This window comes from Pezoporus occidentalis, unplaced genomic scaffold (genome assembly GCF_034315485.1).
Source record: "Pezoporus occidentalis ecotype Australia unplaced genomic scaffold, CSIRO_AGI_Poc_V1 ctg18, whole genome shotgun sequence".
Classification (NCBI taxonomy): domain Eukaryota; kingdom Metazoa; phylum Chordata; class Aves; order Psittaciformes; family Psittacidae; genus Pezoporus; species Pezoporus occidentalis.
Window position 1 is genome coordinate 4,219,426 of NW_026913640.1, and position 24,058 is coordinate 4,243,483.

At 40.6% G+C, this 24,058-nt stretch overlaps 1 protein-coding gene across 3 annotated transcripts in view; it reads right to left on the minus strand.

The window, feature by feature from the left end:
- The window catches only part of FRY (FRY microtubule binding protein), a 231,138-nt gene extending 207,545 nt beyond the window's left edge, over window positions 1–23,593 (minus strand). For 2 of the 3 annotated variants that reach the window (XM_062615077.1, XM_062615076.1), the window contains exon 1: window positions 23,464–23,593. The gene's annotated coding sequence lies outside the window, so the exon portion shown is untranslated. Of the gene's footprint in view, window positions 1–23,296; window positions 23,378–23,463 lie in introns of those variants that run through there. The other variant, XM_062615078.1, reaches the window with a different exon arrangement.
- Window positions 23,594–24,058: the final 465 nt, after the last annotated feature.

Sequence of the window (24,058 nt, forward strand, 5' to 3'; positions counted from 1 at the left end):
TTTAAATTGGCTTTGTCTAATTAATAGGCAAATTCTGTTGTACAGCATTACTCTCTTTGTTACCCATCTGAAGTAATTATTATTTTAGATAAGAAAATTGAATAATAAATCTAAAAAACAACCAAGGAAAGTCTCCCCTTCACTTAAGTTGACTTAACCATCTGTTACACCCTTATACATAAAGGTCTTCAGACTGAAGACTAACAGAAGTAGCATGTAAGTAACTTTTTTAGCTTGGAATACCCATCAGTTTGCTGCCCACATACTTATTAAAATATTTAGTACCAAAATAAGGACAAAAAAAAGAAATACCAATCCTAACAGAAAACAAAATATTTGAACTCTGAAAGCAAAAGTTTCTGAATATGAGTAATCTGCCAAAAAACCACCCCAAACCAAAATCAAACTCTGGGTGCGCAGACTCAATAATAATGGTGTTCTGAATAACCTTTAGCAATTGCACTTTCTAGCTGTCATGTATATGACAGTATCAAAAATGAAATAATCATAGAATCATAGAATCATAGAGGGTTGGAAAGGACCTTAAGATCATCTAGTTCCAACCCCCCTGCCATGGGCAGGGACACCTTATGCTAAATCATATCACCCAAGACCTCATCCAACCTGGCCTTGAACACTGCCAGGGATGGAGCATTCACAACCTCCCTGGGCAACCCATTCCAGTGCCTCACCACCCTAACAGGAAAGAATTTCCTCCTTATATCCAACCTAAACTTCCCCTGTTTAAGTTTTAACCCATTACCCGTTACCCCTTGTCCTATCACTACAGTCCCTCCCCAGCATCCCTATAGGCCCCCTTCAGATACTGGAAGGCTGCTATGAGGTCTCCACGCAGCCTTCTCTTCTCCAGGCTGAACAGCCCCAACTTCCTCAGCCTGTCTTCATACGGGAGGTGCTCCAGTTCCCTGATCATCCTCGTGGCCCTTCTCTGGACTTGTTCCAACAGTTCCATGTCCTTTTTATGTTGAGGACACCAGAACTGCACACAATACCCCAGGTGAGGTCTCACAAGAGCAAAGTAGAGGGGCAGGATCACCTCCTTCAACCTGCTGGTCATGCTCTTTTTGATGCAGCCCAGGATACGGTTGGCTTTCTGGGCTGTGAGCGCACACTGCCGGCCCATGTTCATTTTCTCATCAACCAGCACCCCCAAGTCCTTCTCCACAGGGCTGCTCTGAATCTCTTCTCTGCCCAACCTGTAGCTATGCCTGGAATTGCTCCGACCCAGGTGTAGGACCTTGCACTTGGCATGGTTAAACTTCATAAAGTTGGCATCAGTCCACCTCACAAGTGTGTCAAGGTCCCTCTGGATGGCATTCCTTCCCTCCAGGGTATCAACCGAACCACACAGCTTGGTGTCACCAGCAAACTTGCTGAGCGTGCACTCAATCCCACTGTCCATGTCAGCGACAAAGATGTTAAACAAGACCGGTCCCAACACCGATCCCGGAGGGACACCACTCGTTACCGGTCTCCAGCTGGACATTGAGCCATTGACCACAACTCTTTGTGTGTAGCCATCCAGCCAGATTTTTATCCACCGAGTGGTCCGTCCATCAAACTGATGTCTCTCCAATTTAGAGACAAGGATGTCGTGTGGGACAGTGTCGAACGCTTTGCACAAGTCCAGGTAGATGACATCAGCTGCTCTACCCCTGTCCATCAGTTCTGTAGCCCCATCATAGAAGGCCACCAAATTGGTCAGGCAGGATTTCCCCTTAGTGAAGCCATGCTGGCTGTCACCAACCACCTGGTTGATTTTCATGTGCCTCAACATGCCTTCCAGGAGAATCTGCTCCAAGATTTTGCCAGGCACAGAGGTGAGACTGACTGGTCTGTAATTCCCCGGGTCATCCATTTTCCCCTTCTTGAAAATGGGGGTTATATTTCCCTTTTTCCAGTTGTCGGGAACTTCACCTGACTGCCACGATTTCTCAAATATGATGGCCAGCGGCTTCGCAACTTCATTTGCCAGCTCCTTCAGGACCCGCAAATGGATCTCACCAGGACCCATGGACTTGTGCACGTTCAGATTTTTAAGATGGTCTCAAACCAGTTCCTCTCCTACAGTGGGCCCAAGGTCTCCATTCTCACAGTCCCTGCGTCTGCCTTCCAAGACTTGGGTGGTTTGGTCAGAGCCTTTGCCAGTGAAGGCCAAGGCAAAGAAGTCATTCAGAACCTCAGCCTTCTCCAAATCCTGTGTAGCCAGTTCTCCCAAGAGCTTCCCGACCTACATTCTCCCTAGTCTGTTTTTTATTTGCTATGTACTTGTAGAATCCCTTCCTGTTATCTTTAATACCTCTAGCTAAGCTTAATTCTAACTGGGCCTTATAATGAAGACTTCCAAATCAGTAAATTTAAAAAAAGACCTTCAGTTGCAAAATTTCTTTTAAAGATTACTTCATTTATGAAAACTAAACAATTCAGAAAGCATTTGTAAGGATACCTTTATATTTGCAATCAGTATTGCTTTCTTCATTTGTACAATAAACCACTGTTAATTATGCTGCCAGCGAACTGCTTCAGAATTAAGCAGAGAACAATTTACTCAAAGCAGAGAACACTTTACTCAAAACTTATGCTAACAATACATGATGAACATTTATCTTGACTAAATAACATTTTCTCGAAAGTATTAATAGTGTGCAGAGTTCTTGATACATTCTTCTCCACCCTGATCAGAGGAAGATCCTGATCTGTTCATCTCTGACACTGAAGCCTCTGACAAATGTCTATCACTCTATTAAAAGAACAGCTGGAAAAACTACATAATACAGTTTCAAGTTTTGAGAGAAAAACTTGAGAGTATCTGTGCTTTGCAATACTCAGCACTATCTGCTTTTCTGCAAGAAACCACTTATAAAGAATGTAAACAAACATTAACCAATGCATGTAACTTCAATGTTAATGTTCTCCTGTATGCAAATCATAGACAGTCACGTATATGGAACTCATTTACTGATGCTTAGCAACCTATATGGGAAACAACGCATAGAAAAAGAAACCTATATTCCATGCTAAGATAACAGAAAACCAGCAAATACCAGGTAGCTGAAACACAGGCTTCACCCTTCACTAATCAATTAAAAAGACGATTACCCCCTTTGCCTTTGTTGGAGATGTGTACAGATAAACAGACAGGCTTTGATGCTGCCATTTTTCCCAAGATGTTACTTCAAAATTTCTTTAAAGCTGATTAAGGAAAATAACTGTTTGTAGTGTTTATGCAACAACACAGCTTTCCTTCGCTGTGATTATAACAAAGTTTTAACTGACCAGTACACCTCAAAACCCAGCCTACATCAGCTTCACTCAGCAGAGCTTCTCAACACAGTGTAGGACCAGTCACACGAAGCACACCTTTGCTACCAACACCCCAACCAATATCCAGATGGGAACCTTCACAGTCCTCTAGCTTTCATTTCAAAAGGATGAATAAAAAGGCAAGGACCAGACAACAGCTGCCATTCACTGAAGAGTCTCCCATTAATGAGGAGGCCATGCTAAAAGATTAAGTGCTTTTCAATTTTGAGGTTAATTACAGTTATCAGCTTTTGATCTGTATCATTTTCACATCTGTTTTAACTGCCCAGCTAGAACCCCCTCTCTCAAAAATAAACATCACAAGTCTTTTCACAATGATACATTTATAAATTTCACATTCCCCAATGACATTTATATCTGAGAACTTTAATGTACTGGAAAACCCTACCACCCTTTTTTGCAACTAATAAAGCTGTTTTCTAATACCTAATGTTACACCCACTAAAAAATGCAGGAAGAAACACAAGTACTCCAACAACCAACTACATACAGGTCTTTTTGAAGAGGACTCCACAAAGTATTACTATTACATACACATGGACTGTTGCTTCAGACACAACACAAAGCCCCACTCCTGCTTGATACGAACCCACTTGTTAAAGCACTATGCATATAATACAAGTATGAAAAACATATAGGTTTTGAATACAGTTTCTTACACAGAGACCATGGTCGGTCTGCATAAAACCATCAATTTATAAAACACCAGTGCAAGCTTTACATTTGATTCAGTTCTCAGACAGACAACAAAAATAAGTCTGAAACCACAATCTTTAAATCTGTCTATCTATGGAAACAGGAATATTTAGGCATACTACAAACCAGCTGACAAAAATGCTGATTGCTTTTATATGTATCTAGCACCCCTATGATCCTATAGCCCTGCTATGCTTAACAAAGATAACCCCTTTCCTTTTCCTCTCAGCTTGCACGTCTTGACCCATTTATAATCATTACTGCCTGATTGCCTACTTTGATGCAGAAAAATACACAGGAAGCCTGTTCAGCTTTATAAGTTAATGAAGGAAATCAAGTGCCTCATCATGTAATACAGATCTGAACTTTTTGTTATGCACTGTATACTGCTCCCTACTTACCCTAGCCAGTAAATTAACTACAACTGATCCTGATGCTGATATTTGCCATCCTACTTTACAGCATCTCTCAATTCCAACCCTTGATATTTGCCATCACTATTTCACAGTAACTATTGAATTGGTTTTGATTTGTTCTGATTCGACCTTTTTAAAGTTCTAATATAGTCATAACTTGGTTATAATTTAACTTACCCTAGAGAACATGAAGACACGTTTGCTTTAATGAGGCATTTATACAAGATGATTTGCACACTTAAAGCATTAAAAGAGTGTTTGTTTGTTTGTTTGTTTTTCACAAAAATTAAGCCCACAGTATTTATACAGAGATTACTTCATATCAGTCTTTTTTCCCCCTAAATAATTTTATTCAGCTTGTAAGCAGAAAAAACAATACAGCAACCTCAGGATTGTTGTATGCAAGCCAACCGTATCTGTTTAATTTATTTTAATGGGGCTAATTAACAATGAAAAATAGCTCTTGCTACTGGGATTGCTAAAAAGGAATTTATGACAAGTAAAGTTTGCCACAGGGCAGCTGGACTGTATAACTATTCTGTATGGTCACTGATTTCCATTATTCATTTATAAAAATGACACATTTATTAAGCAAAACTATAAAGGCATAATGCCTGCAGTTCTTTGCTGCAGCAAATCTACAATGTTTATCCCAGAAAATAGCTTTCCACACTTTACTCAGAGATACCTTTGCAACAACAGTCAGATTTTTACCCGTTTTGAAAAAGCCTGCCTTTAAGCTTATCAGGACGCTTGTAAGTATTATTCCTTAATTCCAGATGCCCTAGGACATTTAGGATTGTTTGTTTGTTCTTGCACACAAAAGCCATGGGTACTTTGCTTAAAAGTTTATGCAAAAAACCTGTCTCAGTCTATGCTAATGTTATCCTCTGAGGTTTTTTTAAAGTAAAAATCATGCATGAATATCAAAGAGCACACTGTAAATGATCGTTTCTAATCTTAGACATGTATCAATTATTCACTAGCTTGTTCTTCTTGTGTTTTATCATATAGACTTCACCATGGCAACACTATTCTTCACTTCCTAGCCTTAATCAGTGAATCTGTAAACTAATATTAGATTTGCTGTTGGATTACTTGATATTCTACCTATTACACCATGAACATGCACGCCTCTCTTTTTACACCATGAACCATAGACAGTTTCCACCAGATCAATAAACTTTCACTTGCTTAGCAATATTGAGATGGTAACTTTTCTAAGAATTAGCTAGTTCCTCTTTTACTGCTAAGTATAAATATATAGCTTTGAATTACCGCCAGCAAAATTAGAATGGAATTTAATGTCTGAATGCAATACCTGTCTTATACAACTGGGAAATGGTCCACTTTCCAAACCCCATAAATTTTAAAATTACTATTAAGCTTTAGAACTAAATCACTTAATTCATTAAATACAAATATTAACAAGTATCTTAATTAAAAAATGTCTTTATATCTGATAGTCTTCTTGATACTATGCAATTTACAGAATATACAATTTATATTTCAAAGTTTTCTTTCCCCTTGTTTTCCAGCACTGTTAAACCGTTTTTCATCTTCCTACAATAAATGCATTTTTTCTACAGAAAAAGACCCAAGTCTTTGTCCTTTACAGTGAGTTCCTTCTTTCAGATTTCTCTCGTGTTTAATTCATTTTTTCTTCACCCCTTTTTCCTGTGTTTCTCCAAAACTCTTGATCCCATTAATTCTTGCCTTCCTTTTGCTGTTCCAACACACAGTATTTCCTTTCCCCTCTGGTTTGTGAGAATTGTCTATGTATCTCATTCATTGAAAAGTGTAACGTGTGGTATCTCTGCTGCGGTCTCCAGGGAGCATTGATTCAAGTTGCGCTTTTGATCATATCATTATTATCCTGGCAGCAATTTCTTAATATGTAAAAATCTGACTATAGTATTACTAGGAATATACACAGAGAGCTCATGGTTCTTCCCAGTAAGTCCTTAATATTGTTCTCTCATTGTTCTTTGTTAAAATTATCAACTCTGTGATACTTCCCTTAAACTTTAACTATCATCTTCACCAGAGTTAAAATGAAAAACAAGGCAGAAATCCCTTTTCTGAAGGAGCTATCATACCACAAAACATTTCAGAGTCTTGCAGTAGGATGGATGTTACCTAGAGAGAAACATTGTTAGTGGTTTATGCTTGACTGTCCACTGTCCTTCATAGATCTGCAAGCCTTGGTGAGTTCCTTTCAGGTCTGGTATAATTATAAGTGGATTCTTCCTGCCTCTTGAAAGATGAAATTATCAGCCTGGTACTGAACAGATGTCAGTCACCTTGTGACAGAGCTGAGGAGATCACAGCGGTTTCCTTGTGCTGCTATTTCCTCCAAAGTGAAGCAAGGAGCCATCTTCTTCCCACCCAACTCGATATACATAAAGATAATAGGGCAAACTGTAAAGCAAGTTGGATCAGAAGTTTATTAATATTTTCACAGCCTGACAGTTGTCAACGAATATTCCAAGAACACAAGAGAAGAAAGCGCAGTTGACTGAAGCAACCTCCTCCAGACAGAGATGATACTCAACATTCAGCATCAAGGCCCTGTGCACTACCTCTTCACCCCTTCCTCAGGGTTTAGCTGGCTGTGCTTAAGGCTGGCTCTGCTACAGTTCTGCCAGAGAGCTGTGAGACAAGTTGTGCGGGAAAGAGCTATGAAATGCCTTGTTCAGGGTTTCCCTCTTTTGTTTGGGAGCTACACTGATGCTCAGTCTTGCCCTTGGTCGCCGCCATGGAGCCATGCTCCCACTATGCCTGTACCCGGCCACAGGCCCTCACCAGCTGACTTGTCCTTGGACTTGCTTCATGACTACAGACCTGTCTGGCAAATGTGGCTGTTAGCTGTCCCTGGATACTGTCACCACACTGCTCCCCTCTTCCTGTTCAGGTTGTATGTCACCCTGTGCCGCCTGAAGTCTCCCTTGCAGAGCACCTGCTGCTCCCTGACAACCACGCTCTAACACAGGAAAACATTAAGCTCCCAGTAAGAGATGATGTTAATGTCCTGCCTAAAACCAATGCAGCCTCAAATAACACAGAAAAGTGCATGTAGCTGCAGTTTTCAAAATACCTTTTCCCACCCATCAATGACAAGGTCACCACACCTCCGTAGTGTATTTTGTCAGCCCCAGGGATGCACACACAATACACACAGCTAACCATAATTCTCCACACATAGATAGGAAACTACCAGCCTTCGGTACATCTGCACTTCTCTCAGACAGCAGAAGCTGTGCCACCAGCAGCAGAGGGCACTAGGATTACACTTAGAATTCAGCTCACTGGAACCCACTGCAACTCCTGCTTCAGCTTCTTTGCTCCTGCTCAGACTCTGGCTAAGTCACTAATTTTCAGTGGTCTCCTCAGAACTCGTGGAGGAGCATATTATCTGCATTAACATGCTAGACAGCACATACACCAAATGACCTCAGGAGCCAACTCTTACACCTCATGTATAAGCCATGCAATTTGTGCTATGCAGAAACATAGCTTACAACCCCAGTGAAGTGTAGTACTCTTAGATTGCAGTACAATTTGAAATTATTTCAGCAAGGACAAAAGAACCAAACCTATGGTCCTTTGTTGTGACTATGATGGTTTGAAGAGATGGTCTCAGAGCAAACCAAGCTCACCTTGCAAACATTGCACACAGGTAACCATGGAACAGGGGGGTACTGCAGCCTGTTCTAGAAGCTCCTACATGAACCCCAACGCCTTGCAGCTGTTGCAGTGTCCATCAGAGAGGCTTCAAAAGTAGTATCAGAGGAGAAAAAGTATCATATACTAACATGAGAATGTCTCCCATGACATGTCTGTAGAAACACCACTGTAAGTTTATCAATAGAACTAAACTAGCACTTGGGTGCATGCTGTCCTCTTTACATGAACAAGATGGGCAGCACACACGTTCAGATCTGTTCTTGACATTTGATACCAATGGATACTACACAGAGGGGAAAGGGTTTTTTTTCATCTTTGGGACCCTCTGGACTTGCTGTCAGGACACTGACCTGTTGGAGCAAGTCCAGAGGAGGGCCACGAAAATTATCAGAAGACAGAGATCCTCTCCTATGAAGACAGGCTGAGAGCTGGGCTTGTTCAACTTAGAGAAGGCTCTGGGAAGACCTTAGAGCAGCCTTCCAATACCTAAAGAGGCCCTACAAGAAAGCTGGAGAGGGACTTTTTACAAGGGAATGTAGTGACAGGACAAGGGGTTATGGTTTTAAACAGAAAGAGGGCAGATTCAGATTAGAAACTAGGAAGAAATTCTTTACTGTGAGGGTGGTGAGACACTGGAACAGGTTGCCCAGAGAAGGTTTAGGTGCCTCATTCCTGAAGGTCAGTGCCCTAGCCCCTGAAGACCAGGCTGGATGGGGCTTTGAGGAACCAGGTCTAGTGGAAGGTATCCCTGCCCACGGCAGGGCATGAGAATGAGATGATCTTTAAGGTCCCTTCCAACCCAAACCTGTCTATGATTCTATGATTCTTCCTCAGACTTCAGTCACTTTCCTAAATACAAGCTATGAATAACTTCGCAAATAGGACATGACTAAAATACGTCTTGCATTAATTGACTTTTTATGGCATAAAATTAAGACAATAAGATTTCAAAGCTTGAGCTTGCAATTGTCTAGATTCCCATTCTAACTTTGATCCAAAAGGAGAACAGTATAAACCTACCTACACAAATTATACTTCCTAATTAAATTATAATGGTAATTATTCAAGCAAATAAGCAGGAATTTTTTATTAAAGCATAACCACAGGAACTGATAATACTAACAAATTTCTGCTGGAAATACTGAAAACTATCAGCATCCTAAAATGAGATCTTATTTTTAAGCCTTGTCATAAAACTTAAATTAGGTTAATTAAAAATATGGAAAATACTTCTTTAGAGAATAAAATGTTTATTTAAAATAACAGCAGATAAAATAAGCTGCTACTTGAAAATTTTTCCATGAACAGACTTGAGCATTTTGAAATTCTTATGTAAAAAATGTTATGTTTGTTAACTTTCACCACCAGCTAAGTCTCAACGATCTCTTTGCTTAAGCGGTCAAACTCTTATGATGAAACAAGACTATGCTGGAAAGGGTTATTTTCCTGTCTCATGCATTTTTCCATCTGACCAGCAACAAAAATCCATAGGGCTTTCTGAATCCTATGTAGCATGATGAAGACTCACTATTGCCATTCTTCTGTTGAAATTGCAGTGCAATATTTCACAGCTGATACTCAAAAAGTGAGAGGTCAAATAAAGCAAGCAACAGTGGATTTATTTTCCATCTTTATATGAAAAGTTTAGATTAACAATGCACCCACCTTTCTGTCACACCACAATGTACATTAAACATACAAACAGGTTTTGAGTTTTTTACATTGAAAACCAAAAAGAAAAGGCCAGACGGTTTCTGGCTGCAGTACCTTCTGGTTCTGACTGCTAAGATTAAATGGAAGTTAAATCAATATAAAATAGTTCAAACAAAAATAGTAATGCTATCTATTCAAAGACAGATATGTCTACACTCCAAATTTTAAGGTGTTTTTAAGCTAAAAGATTACCTGTAATGGTAGACTGAATCCAGCCCAAATTGCTACTAAAGCTTAATGTGCTCAGTGATGTTGAGTGTGATTGCTCCATCCGTCAGCAATGAGGATACAAATTCACAAGAATGACAGTATAGCAGCCTGTATCTTAAAAGTTAATTTAATGATGTTCCTAGTCTCATTAAAAGCATCTAATGCCATAAAATTTCTGATGTTAATAGTTTTTTCCTCATGATATTTCTGAGGACTTATTTCAGAAATTAATAGGCCTTTGTAGCTCTGAGATGCGGAGACACACTTACAGCATCTCATATGGTAGTCAAGGCTTAATTTCATTGCCCACAAACAAGCATCTTGTGCTGCTTGAGATGCTGCAGCAAAACCTGGTCCCCAGGTGTCAGCTGAGGTAGATATAGGTTTCACATGGGTGAAACTACAGTTACCCATTACATCATCCTGCCTGGGACAGAAAGCCTACTTAAGACCGTCCTCACAAATACTGATGGAATTTGGACATGCTTCAGGAAACACCAATAGTTTTAAAGCATCTAAGCTGGTAAATAGAGAGGCAGAGAGAGAAAAAAAAAGATAAATTTGACCAGCTCAGTCTTAGATTATTTGGTTATATTTTGTGTAAAAATCAAGGGAACTCCCTGCAGAATTGCATTATACAATATCGCACACCAGTTAGTCACCAGAGTGCCCATGATTATCAACTTTAGTTTCTGGGTTTAAATGACATCCCCAGAGGTAAAAGAATAAAAGTATTTAGTACAAAGATACCAGAGCCTTTTCAGTTACAGAATGGAGATTATAAACCAGTAACATGAAGCACAGGAAGTCCCCAAATCTACTTTTAACTTCCACATATTTAATTACAGCTCTCTAATTGAGAGCCATGTAAACTAAGTTGGTCAGTTTATTTAAAGCAAGCACACTGAAAACATGAAGTGATTCAAGTTATGGCATAACAGAAAACACGGACTGAAATAGGTCCATCTATCAGTAATACCCAAGCTCTTTTTTCAGTTCATGTGCTATCTACATACAACTTACTGCACTAGGAAAGTTCATTAAGTACATCAAAGACAACAGGCTGAATATCAGATTGTGCAAAAAACTAATTAGCTCCAAAGTTTTGTTGTTAATGCAATGCACGTAGGCAATAGTGCACAGACTCTTCCAATATAATGACAGACTGAGTATCATTTCCTATAAGAAAGAGAATGTAATTCAGCAAAAGACTACAGCAAGAAGTCTTGATGGGCAAACACAGATTCAGTCCAACTGCCTACGACAGTGGTTTAGCAGGTAAAACCATAGCTACTGTATTGGAGGAAAAGTGGCTTCAGCATCACTGCTCTTCTGCCTTTGGGACAGCCCACCAGTGTTCAGTGACATGCTTTTGATTTGATACTGAGCAGGTCTAGAGACTGGAAAGCCACCAGCGGTGCTGATAATTCTGATGGTAACACACAGGGACACACCAGTCACTTCCACCCTACTGCTGTTGATGCTGGACCTCTGATGCTTATAAGCAACTCCCTACTTCAACTGGAATCACAGGAATCACTGAATAGCGACCAACTTGCATTGTTAACCTTTTTTCTTCCTGACAAATGCAATAATAATTAAGCCACAAAGTAAAATTGGATCCCTCACAAATACTCATAGGTATTCTTAAGAATACTTCAAAACGGCATATATTGATACAATTGTCTGTATCAACACAACTTTTAAACACAACATCTGCATTTGCTACTGGCAGAAAACAGTATTCATGTGTTATCATGGCCAGAGTCACAACAGCAAGAAACTCTAAGAGGTGATGGTGGTGCCTCCTCAGAGAGAGATCTCAGGTACATCCCAAAATGAAGCCAGTAATTTTTCTAGCAAGGCAGTGGCACCACCACCAATACCTGCTCTGTACTACAGTATGATGTATGATGTCTGGAATTACGCAGATCCCTCCAGCACAAAACAGGCACAGTTCTGCACTCCCCTCAATTCAGTCATTACTTCCTATGGGCACAGGAGAGAGGCTACTGAAAGGTTCTGCTAAATGAAGGTTTATAAGAAAACATTGAAGCATGCTTCCAAGAGAGTGATGTGGGTTCATCACCCCTCTCTGTCAACAGCATCCCACAGCATGGAAGCTGAACACTTCATGTGCCCCCACCCTCAAAAATTTAACTCTAAGCTTCATTAATCATAAGAGTTCCCACTGAAAGGAACATGGGAACTATCAAAATAGCTCATACAAGTGCTTCATCTAATCCAGCATGCTGTCTGTTTATTAGCCTGCAGCAGATGGTTTGACAGAAGGTGCAAGAAATTCGTCAGTGGACGACTCTAGAAAGGGAAAGTATCTTTTTAGTTGTTCCATCTAATTTTCTTATGTTTTGAAGCACAGGGATTTAAAGCAGCAAGGACTTAAAAAATACTGAAATAATTTATATAGTGCATGCATCTATTAAAGTATCTAATCTTTTGTTGCAGAAATATCAGCATCTTCTCACTGCTCAGATATTTTTTCTGTTAATTACATAAGCTAACAATACACCATCTAAAAAGAACTCTTTGCCTGAGTTTTTTTGACTTTATTACACAGCCTTCACTCTTCTGTCAAAAAGGGTAGACAGAACACACAGTTCCCTTTCCTCATGAAGACTAGTATTCTGCATATAGTCCTAAGTGGAAAAAGTTGAAAAGTGCCAATCTTCTCAATCTTGCTTTATATGGAAGGCTTTCCAAAGCCTATTTATCATTGTTGCCAGTCTCCAGCTTCTATTTCTGCTCTCTTTCTGGACAGCAAATGGCTGTACGTAAACAGAGATACTCATGTCTTTGCTGACAACTAATTCATACAATAGGGTGAGGAAAAAACTTCAGGGCCTATATTATCTATTAAGCCATCAACACAGAGAAATATTTACTTTGATGTCTCAATGGTGTATATGGATTTTATTACTTTTATTGAAGAAGATCTTAACATACGTCAACACTGAATTTCACACGACACAAATTTATTCAGAATCTTCTGTAATTTACTGTAGGCAAAGTAATCTGCAAGCATGGTGTGTTAACTTTTCATCCAGCATGGTGTCACAGTACTCTATCACAGGCAGCAGTTTAAGTACTACCTTTTTCACTCTTTTTCACAGTTTTTATGAGAAAGAAAATGCTTAAATATAATTTAACCTACTATAACTGCTACTGTAATAATTCCACAGCTAATTGTATTTGTTTATATACAAACTGTATATCAAGAACTACCTGCCACAGTAATGCTTGAATATGGCTTATGTGGCATATTAAGGATACGTCTATTCTTCCCCATTTTCCAGTGGAAAAAAAAAAAAACAAAACACAAACCACCTATGCAATACATTTAAATCCTTGAAAACAACAGAAAAACAGCTCAGCCATTTCTTCCTTTCCTTCATCTTTTAATGGTAGCAGAAATGAGAAGCAGAGTCATAACATTACAAATTGCTTCAGACATCATTTGAATACTGCTGTTTCTCAGATGGATTCAGGGACCTAAGTACCATCAGACTTCCATCACTCACAAAAATTCTAGAGTCCTGGAGGCAGCCCGTGGATCCTCCCAGTGGATGGGGAACATCATCAGACCGCTCAAAGAATGGAGATTCATTTGTGAATAGCACAACCTTACATACTGATATCATATACCTCAAAGCTAGGTATTAGCATGTGAATTAGGAAAAAAACCTAAACAAAACAACAAACCCCACAGCAATGCTAACAAGGCAGAAGTAGTGATCGGAAGAAGTCAGCACAGGAATTACTTTTACAATTTTTACAATTAAAAAAGGCCGCTACAGCAACCTTTCCTTCCCAGCATGTCTTTCCCTCCACTAATAATTTTGACCATAGCAACTAAGGGAATCTTAGTATTTTCCATTTTTTTAATTAACACAATTTTAAAAAACAAACCAAACACACACACACAAAAAAACAAACCAGAAACCCAAACTCTTTACATATGTTTATAAATTTAAATTCTCTCAAAAATTCAGTGGAAAGCGGGAAAAAGCCAGTGGCATCATATTAAATATGTGTACTTAAACAGAACTTTGCACACTGTTCAATCTGTCAGAGGTAACATGTTCTTGACTGTTCCTCTTGGCCTCATATTTGTGTAAACTGCATTAGCACTGCAGCAGAAACCAAATGCAGACTTCAGATGGAACAGTTATGTTTCCCTTTTTATGTGTGACCATTAAAAAGAAATTATTAAAAAAAAGAGAGTGAAAGAAGAAGAGGAAAAGAACCTCCCCAAACTACAGCTTTTGGTCTCTGAAGTTGTATTTTATTAAAATACAAAAATAGGAAACTTAAGCAATGTAATTGTGCACAAGAAGAGCCCGAGCTGGTTTGTTGCCAGTTTATACTATTTAAAAAGCTTAAAACCAAATCTAACCCATAACTATGTCAATGCAGGAACTGTTCTTTCCTCTGAACATCATTTCCAACCCTCCGATCTCCAGCTGCTTCCTAGGGAGAAAAATACCCACACAGTCTCTTCCAAGGTCGTATACATCATTTAGAACTTCTTCTAAATACCACTGCCAAACTGGTACTTGTATAAGCTTGTGCAGCTTTAGCTCCCTAAAAACCAGCCTTTTATTTCCCCATTACTCTGAGCCATGTCTACACTGGAAAACAAAAGGATGGACAAGACATGACCTCGAGCACCAAACACTAACTGTCATACTGCTCAGTAGTCTTTTCCTCTGTGATAGAGCTGTTCCAGACTGAGGTCAGCTTAGCATCATCTCCAGGTCCTGTACTGTAGTGGTACAGAAGTAGTCACTGAGGACTGACTTCCTGGAGCCAGACCCATGCTTCTCCATCTCCCAGCATTTACCTCCACTGCAGCTTCTGGCTCTCTCCCATGTCCTCTTTGTTACACTTCAGAAGCTGCTCCAGCTGGATCATATCTTCCTTGAGGGTCATTACCATTCCCTTTTCCTTTCAGAAACATTCAATCTGACCCAAAAAACAGCAGGCAGGGCTAAATATATACGTAGCTGTTCTCTCTTCCTTTTACTATAGCAGTGGTTCTTATCTAGTATACAAGACACTGTCTGTGTAAAAAAAGAGGAAACAAATTATGCATGTTTAACTTCTGAGATCACATTAGTAAGCATCTTATGAACTGCAAGAGCAACATAAACCAAATATTTTTATTCTGAAGTGTACCTGCTAGTATTCTCATGAGACTACTGTAAATAGCCATAGCCCATTTGCTTGCCATGGTTAGCCTGGGCAAGAAATAATACTGCACAGTTTATACAGTAAGGCTAAACTCTTGAGAACATACAATATGTCTATTACCAACAGCATACTTCCGAGTACTCTAAGGTTTAATTGTGATTCATTATTATTGACAGAAAACAGTTTTCTATTCTTCTTTCTGCAATTAAAAGAAACAGGATATTGATTTCCATTTGTTATAGGACAGTTTCCTATTCGCATGGTATGGATTAATTTCAAGATGACTTCTGTAAGAAGACTTCCAGACAAATGACCCTGCGACAGGCCAAAACTGAAATAACATATAAAAACCATCCCTACTTAAACTGAGTCAAGCATTGTGTTTGAGTATGTGACCCCACAAGTATTTTTAATAGGAGGAGCAGGAGCTTTATGGTTGCAGTATATATTAAAGCTATTCTTTCAAACAGGTACCCCAATCCCACTTGTGACTCTGCACTCCTTGTACAAACCCTTGCTAAGACATTCATGATATTAAACCCTAAGATACACACTCACAGAGATGTCTTGCCTGAATAAACTGTAGCTAATACTGCTTTCAAATTATCCATTAAAACTTTAAATTTATGAAAAATAAGTACATTTTAAAATGTGGGTCTGATATTTCATTTAAAAAAACAAACAAACAAAAACCCTAACAGTATTTTTATGAGCCTCCTGTTGACACTAGGCAGTCCAAGAAATAGTATCTGGTTTCAGAACATGTTTTAAACTTCTTATATGCACACAATTTTCTTTTTTTTGAGATGCATCTCTGTAAGCAGAGCATCAGAATCCCAACTGCTGCAGAATAATTAAAATACAGATTTCAGGTCTGCTTTGCTAAAGCTAAGAAGCTTATGTGATCACAAGGTCTGTGAACATCTCTCCTTTCCCCTCCCAACAGTTTTCAACCACTTGGCAGATATTACTGATTTTTGACAGGATAGCGACCTCAAAGGTAGTTAAATTGCTACATGCTTTAGGGAAACAGATGGCCAAATGAAGAACAAGTTTCTGACAAACAGCTCCATTAAACACCCTGAATGAGACAAAGGCTGGAGTATGGATTCACATTATAATGCACATTAGCAGAGCACATACAGAGAGAAACTATACCATGCCTTCAATGTACTAAAACCACTGATCATAATAATGAGATAAAGCATAAGATAAAAATTTGTAAGAAAATGAGCTTTACCAGCATCAGACTTCACAGGACAGGCTTGCTGTAAATGATGATCACATTCAATCGGGAGACAGAAGCAATACGCAAATATAATATGAAAGATGCAGATTGTGCTATTTTGTTTTTAAATCTTCTGACAAAGATTATCTAATAGAACTTTGGATAGCCAAAACATCTCTCTCACAATATGCATTGCTAAAAATACCTCAAATGAGCATGGCATACAAGTTTCTATGTATATAAAATGTAGAATTTTAAGGTACTGAAAATGTTAATTTAATAATAACAAAGCTGAAAGTGTATCAATAGACTAACCAGGCTCCATTAAACAATTACAGACCAAATTATGATTAAGATAATGCATACAGCTTTCCTTCTAACTCATTTCAAAACTTACCAAAACACACAGGGGGGGAAGGAAAAAAACAAAAAAAACAAACCAAAACCCCATAATATTGATGAATTCTGGGTAAAAATGTTTGTTAAACAGCAGTGTATGGAATTATGCACTGAAGAAGAGTCTACACTGCTATAGTACAATAAAAACAATTGTATGTTACCTCTTGTCTGTCATTTCACCCTCACTGCCAACAGTAACTGCAGGATCATTCATGGTATTTCATCACATGCACAGAGGTTAAAGTCACGCTTTTGCCCAACAGCAGTAAAGTTGCCACTCTCAACAAGTAATCCTGCTTGTACCATTAGAGAAAACCAGCTTGCTTTCTGGATGCATCAGTTTGTATTTTCTTTATAATAAGTACAAAAGTACATAATTTTTTTTTCCAAAGAACAATAGCATATATTCAAATTTTGTTTTGCTTTTGCACAGAATTATATTTTTAGTAAGGACATCTGAAAGAAAATATTAAGTAATAAAAATAATGTAGAAACTGATTTCATCTTTTAGAAAAATAAACTCCACTGTATTGCTTTTATACAGCTTGTCAGGTACACATATGATGATTACAGTTAAAGTCCTGCAGTGAATGAATATAGGTGTTCTGATGCCAAATAAAGCCTTCCACAAGCTGAGATAGATTCTTTTTCAGTGATCTATTGTGCAAAGAGCCTATCTTCGAAAAACAACTCCTACCTAAATAAAAATTCTACCTAAATCCATGGCAGTGTTCAAGGCCAGGCTGGACAGAGCCTTGGGCAACACGGTCTTGTGTGAGGTGTCCCTGCCCATGGCAGTGGGTTTGGAACTAGATGGTTTTAAGGTCCTTTCCAACCCTAACTATTCTATGATTCTGTAAGACAGCAATATCCTATAGCACTGCTAAATGTCTTGCCTTCCCTCCCATGCATAGTATACAGAAAAGTTCCAGTCTCACTCCAGAGATGTGCTTAGGCATGAAATCCTACTCCAGGTTTGTACACCCTGTCACGGCCTGATCTGGGGGACCTTGCAATTTCTGCTCCAAGACAAACCACATACTATGATGCAAAGAATAAAATAAATCCACATCCTAACAATCACTCATTTACAATGATGACTGACACTTGTATTAAATTCCTTTCAAAGTACTCTAATTATCTGTGCTCTTACATAACTGCAATAAAAACAAAATGCTCTACCATGAAGCATGGGCTAATAATTTATAGGCATCAGTAACCTTATTTGTATTATTACATTCTTTCTCACTGCTCAATTAAAAATATGACGAGGCACTTCAGAGAATCTGGAGGAGAAGGGGAGTGTTAAGTACAAATGTTCAAGAATTGAGTCTTAAATATGAGAGTAAATGTGTACTACGTTTTCACCACTATGCTTTAGACATTTGCCTAAAATATCTAAGGAGATTTCTTGGTTGACATGGAGAGTATAATAGAAAGTCAATAAAAGCCATGATTTTTACTAAGGCTATATTGGGAAAGAAAACTTCAACTGGCAGGGACAAAAATTGAAGTTTTAAATTTAGTTCTCACCTCCTGTGACTGCAGTAACCAAGAATTCTCCCACCACTTCTCCAGCCTGACACTGCCATCTATAGCAGTCTCCTGCCATGGATGCCTGCAGCAATGACGCTGCTATCAGAGAACAGAACAAGTGGTTGTGTTGCAAACATGAAGTGTTCTGTGGAAAGCAGGTTTGGATGCTACATCAGTACAAGCATTAGCAGCCAATCACTTAAACTGGTGCAGCTGCTGTGGGATTAGCACAGAGGATGACTGATTTCTAGCCTAGGCGGAGGTATTCCTCGAGCAAGAGCCACAGCATCCCTTTCAACGCCAGTTTGGTGTATATAGGCAAGCCATGGACTTCTTTCTAGAAAAAAGGAAGGTAAAGGCATCCACCTCACAAAAGTTGAAGGAGCACTGATTTCGAACAGCACTGTCTGTAATTTCAATCAAAGTTCAAACACGTAAATCTGCAAATGTAGTGTGAAGTCTGTCAGGGGCTCATGGAAACTACTGCAGAATTTCACCAGCAAACTGTAAACCTTTCAAACCCCCCTCCAGAACACCATGCAAAGACTATAAAGCTCAAAAAAAACCAGCAGAAATTCCTAAGCAATACCATAATGAAATCTATGCTTAGGTTCACAGGTTCTCATTGAATAATACTGACTAGTACCATTCTACCAGGTGATATTTACAAATTCTCATAAATACATATTCACAATACTTATTTTTACCAGAAACCATCAACATCAGGAATCTAATAGGATTCAGAAAGAGACTCTGAGAATAAATGTGAGGTGATAAGCATCCCACATTCAAGATGAGACTGATACTGGAATTGAGCAATATTCAGAAGTAGGCTGTACTGCAATAACCCCTTTTTTTTTTCCTTCTGCTTCTATGTCAAGCTTCTACAGCTCAGGAGACTCAAGTAAGTATGTATCAGCCTAGAGGGTCATTTCAGACTTCTCTGTTGTTTGTTGATGCTGTTTATATATAAGATTCTTAAACACTCACTAGGACAGCCCTTAGAACATAAACTTCACGTTTCCCAAGTTCAAAATAAAAGACCTAACTAGCAAGCATGGGCACTCATAGGCACAGTCTCCACAAGAGAAGCTGAGAGATACACATCCCAGACGATCCTACAAACTGGTGATAATGGGATTCCCTGAGAAGCAAGTTTCTGTTCCACACCTTGCTCCAACATAAATAGAGCAGGAATCTGCAACTGGGCAGGTTTCACACACAGATGACTGTTGTCACCACTGCAGTTCAAAGTATAAATACGTGGGCAGGAACACCTCTATTTCCCAAAATGTCACGTTTGCCCTAATTGTTGAATCTGGTGGAAAATAGTCAATTTGGCCTAAGTGTGTAAACAGCCTGGCATCAAGCAAGCAAACAAACCCCCTGCATAATCTAGCTGTCCCCCATATTAGCCACAGATCTAGACTGAGTACTTGTATCAGAGACAAATATGTCCAAAATTATCATAATTATGCATAATAACATCTGAAGAAGCTATTAAGCATTATTTGGGTTTTAAGCCAATTTCAAACTACAAAGCATTGGATTCACCTTGAGCGTGGGATGCAAATTATCTCAAATTTGTTCTTACAATTCCCTCTGAAGCATCTGGCATTAGTCATTGTCACAGACCCCAGGTTTAATTTAGCGGAGTCGTTCCAACATTCAGTCCTCCAGGCCATAAAACTGAAAGAGAATGAGCTGCATTATGAAATTCTGTCCTATAACAATAACATTAGAGCTAGTGACAGCATTTCTGTACACACTACAATAAGCAAACCATTCATGAGTCTAACAAGTGCATTCCTAGTTTCATGTTCTTGTCCAAATTCAGACTGAAATTTATTATATGAATCACTGCTATAATGGTCTACTTGAAGACTTACGATGATCTCCCCTTTCAAGATTTTGATCTTAACAGTCCAAAATAACCTGTTTTAGCAACTATGCAAATCAGTCTCAAATGCTGTCAAACCAAACAAAGCTCTATACCCCCCACAAAAACAAGTTTGGTCGTATGAAAATGTAATGTAATGTGTCATTAATTTATTTATTTTACCACTAGTTTATTTATTTTACAATAATGACATGCTAACAGAACATTAATACAGACTGGGAAAAACATAGCCCATTTCTGAAACAGAAAATATAATTTTAAAAGCCCTGGAATATTAGTGATGGCAAAATTTAAAATCTCAGATATATAATCTAGAGTTCAGTGAACCTGCAGAAGAGGTTTACACATGTCAAGAATATCCAAGACTCACATAGGCATTACAGGACTAAATAAAATAATAAAAACCAACAACAACCCCCTCATACATTTGATTTCTTCCTGAGTGGAAGTTCACTACAATTAATACAAGCATAACTGTCAGGTGTTCCCATCATTATACAATGGCAGATGCTATCTGGAGAAGTAAGATAAATTATTTATCAAATGATTGTAAATATCATCAAATTCAGTGCAGCCAGCCATTCAAAAGGCTTCTAATAAATTATTTGATATAGCTCTAATGGAAAACATGAGCTATTCAGAAACATTTGCTATTAAGCAGCATCATACTAATGTTTTGAAATTCTACCCAGACATGTCCGAAAGTGACATCCTATGAATCACATTACAAAGATCTTCTCCTGCTTTTGAAATATCAGCACCATCCAAGAATGTACATAAATTAAGAAACAAGTGGTTTTGGCAGTCACGTGTCACGATGGAGAACATGCAGATTTTTATTCTGCGCAGCCTAAGCACTTTTTTTTTTTTCCCCTCCTGAACAAGAAAAGATGCCCACATCATTTTCCACATCAACTGCATCATAAATATCCACCAAGGCTTCTCCAGAGCATTAAACAATGCCTGTACAGTACAAAGGCAACTTCCCAGTAATAACAGGTTGTACTGTATTGTTCGAGGCACATTCCTTCCCAAGGAAAATCTATTTCAAGATTAAAGCCGAAAAGCTTTCTGTCTATTAAAACGAGTAGACTCTTTGTCATTCCAAGAGACTATATGACACTGTTAATGGAGAAAGGACTCTAGGAAAAGTTGGGAGCAAACTCCCAAATTTAGGATAAGGCACAGAAGGCCAGTGGACAAACACTGATGGGTAAATTATCTGGCATTTATTTGATTTTAAAAATAAAACAACAAATAATGTTCATAAGGAGTTTATGCATTTTAAATTAATATGCTAACCTGCTATTAACCACATCCCAGTAAATAGGAAATGTTAAGCAAATGCTTGGGAAGAATAATTTTACAATTTATGAGAATAAAATCTAGCAATCATGCTTAGAGCAGTGTCATGAAACAATCAGCCCTTTGGTCCAAAATGCTAGCATGGCTTCTACTAGCTTCTAGAACTACAGATGCTCATTACTACAGTCACCCACAGATGGATGCGAGGTGCACAGTGGCAGGACGTGAGGAAACACAAATTGCAACACAGGAAATTGCCAGTAGATTAAGAAAAGAAAATAAATACACCACAAACGCAGGCAGACACTGGCACCACCACAACCACAGGGACTGTGGCATCTCCAACCTCAGAGATGCTCAGAACTCACCTGGACAAGGTCTGAGAAACCTTATCCAACTGGACTTGTTTGGGACGTGGGAGCAGGACTAGATGACATCCAGAGGGCCTTTCCGATTTCAAATACTCTGTGATTTGATGTTTTTAAAATTCCTTTCCTTATTGGAGATACACTTTTCATTTTTCATTTACACAATCCTCCTGTACATTTGCAGTGGGTTTATAATGAAAATCAGAATTCTCCTTTGTGAGCAATCATGACCATTCATACAAACGACACAATATACACATGATATACTGTATCAGCCGATACAGTAGCTAAAAAACCAAAAAGATTAATTTACAAGATAATAACTAGTACTGACCCTTGCACCTTGTTGTCACTCCTTCAACCTCTATCACCCACATGTTGCAGATGTTCCAGAGAGAAGTGACAAGACAGAAAAGGAAGGAAACACCAGCCCAAAAAAGCTCGAGTCACTGTAAAAAGAATGTCATGAATCAGGTGTGCCAGCACATTAGACCTTGTGCCTCATGCTGAAGACACACTGTGGAGGACAAAGCCATGAGCATCGTTGTTCATGTGCTTAAGAGGTGACCTTAAGGAAGATACATCAAAAGCATCCTGTGTGCACCTGTGGATATTAACTGCCTCACAGTTGCCTGTACCACTGAAACTACATTTTTTTTTTTTCATGGAAAAACAGCTTTAAACCCCCACAACCGCCACGAGGCCTCCAGAACCACTTTATTTCCCACTCCTTAAATAAGAACTGTGCTAATTTTAAAACGCATTGTGATGGGAGGCACATCTAAAAATAAGTTTGTCGGCTCTCAGCGGGGCCCGTCTCGGCCCAGGCCCGTCTCTGGCAGAGCAGCCGTCACGGTGCCTCTCGGCGGCCCCGCAGCGGGGCGAGGGCGGCAGGTGGGGCGGCGGCTTTGTCTGCGACCTGGCGCTAAGCGAAGGCGGCGGCAGCAGCGCGGAGACCGCCGGCTGGCGACTGGGCTCTGCGGCGGAGGGGCAGGGGCAACGTCCACCTCATCGGCATCCCTCAAACTTTCTTCCGGGCCGCGAGGGAACAGACGCCGCCGCAAGCCCCCGGAGCGGAGCCGGGGATCGCCCGGTGTCTCCGCCTCTCCTCGTTACCGGGGCGCGGCCGAGCGCCGCCTCCCCTCTCCAGCCGCCCGCCATCCGCCGGGGACGCGCCGCGCTTCGGCCACCCGCTACCCTCCCCACGCCAGCCGCCGCCCGCCCGCTCGCTCGCTGCCTCCCTCCCTCCCTCCCTCCCTCCCTCCCTCCCTCCCTCACTCACCCGCGCCCGGCGAGCACAGCCACCGACGCGTCCTTCGCTCGCTCCCTCCCTCCCTCCTGTCAAGTTGAGCCCGGCCTCCCTGCCGCCCGATCCCGCCCTCTCGATCGGGAGCGGCGGCAGCCGGACGAACCCTCCCTCAGCGGCGCCTGGCACCGCCCCGCTCTCACCTGGGTCCTGCCGCCGCTGCCGCGGGGGGAGCGGGGAGGCGGAGGCGACTCCGGGTAGTCCCGCTCGGCAGCGAAATCGTGCTGCTCCGCCCGGAGCTCCCTGCGTGGGGCGGAGCGGAGCGGGGCGGGCGGCTCCTCCCCGCCGGGACGTCCCGGGAGGCGAAGGGTGCGGTGGGCCGGGTTGGGTGCGGTTGCCTACTGTCCGTCAGGAAGACACGGAGGAACCAGGGAGTCGTAGTTGGAGAGCGGGGCAGCCTCGGCAGGGCCGGCCGGGAGCTCGCCCATCTGCGGTGAAGGGGTGGCAGGAGGCCTCAGCGCTGCGGGGAGAGGGTGCCGCGGGGGGACAGGGACCGGCTCTGGGGCTGCGGGACCCGGCTGCCAGCGCCGGCAGCTGCCGCGGGCAGGGCGAGCCGGCCGGGGAAACTTCCCTGGCAAGGAAGAGTTCTCAGAAACGGCCTCGGCACTGCGTTACACCATCCTGGCGCCGCTCCCTGCGAGCAGCAAGTGTCCCCGGTCAGATAACCCTGCTCGGAACAGAGATGCTCGCTGTGTGGAACAGGGAAATCGGCGTTATGCAAAGGTGTAAACCGGCGGA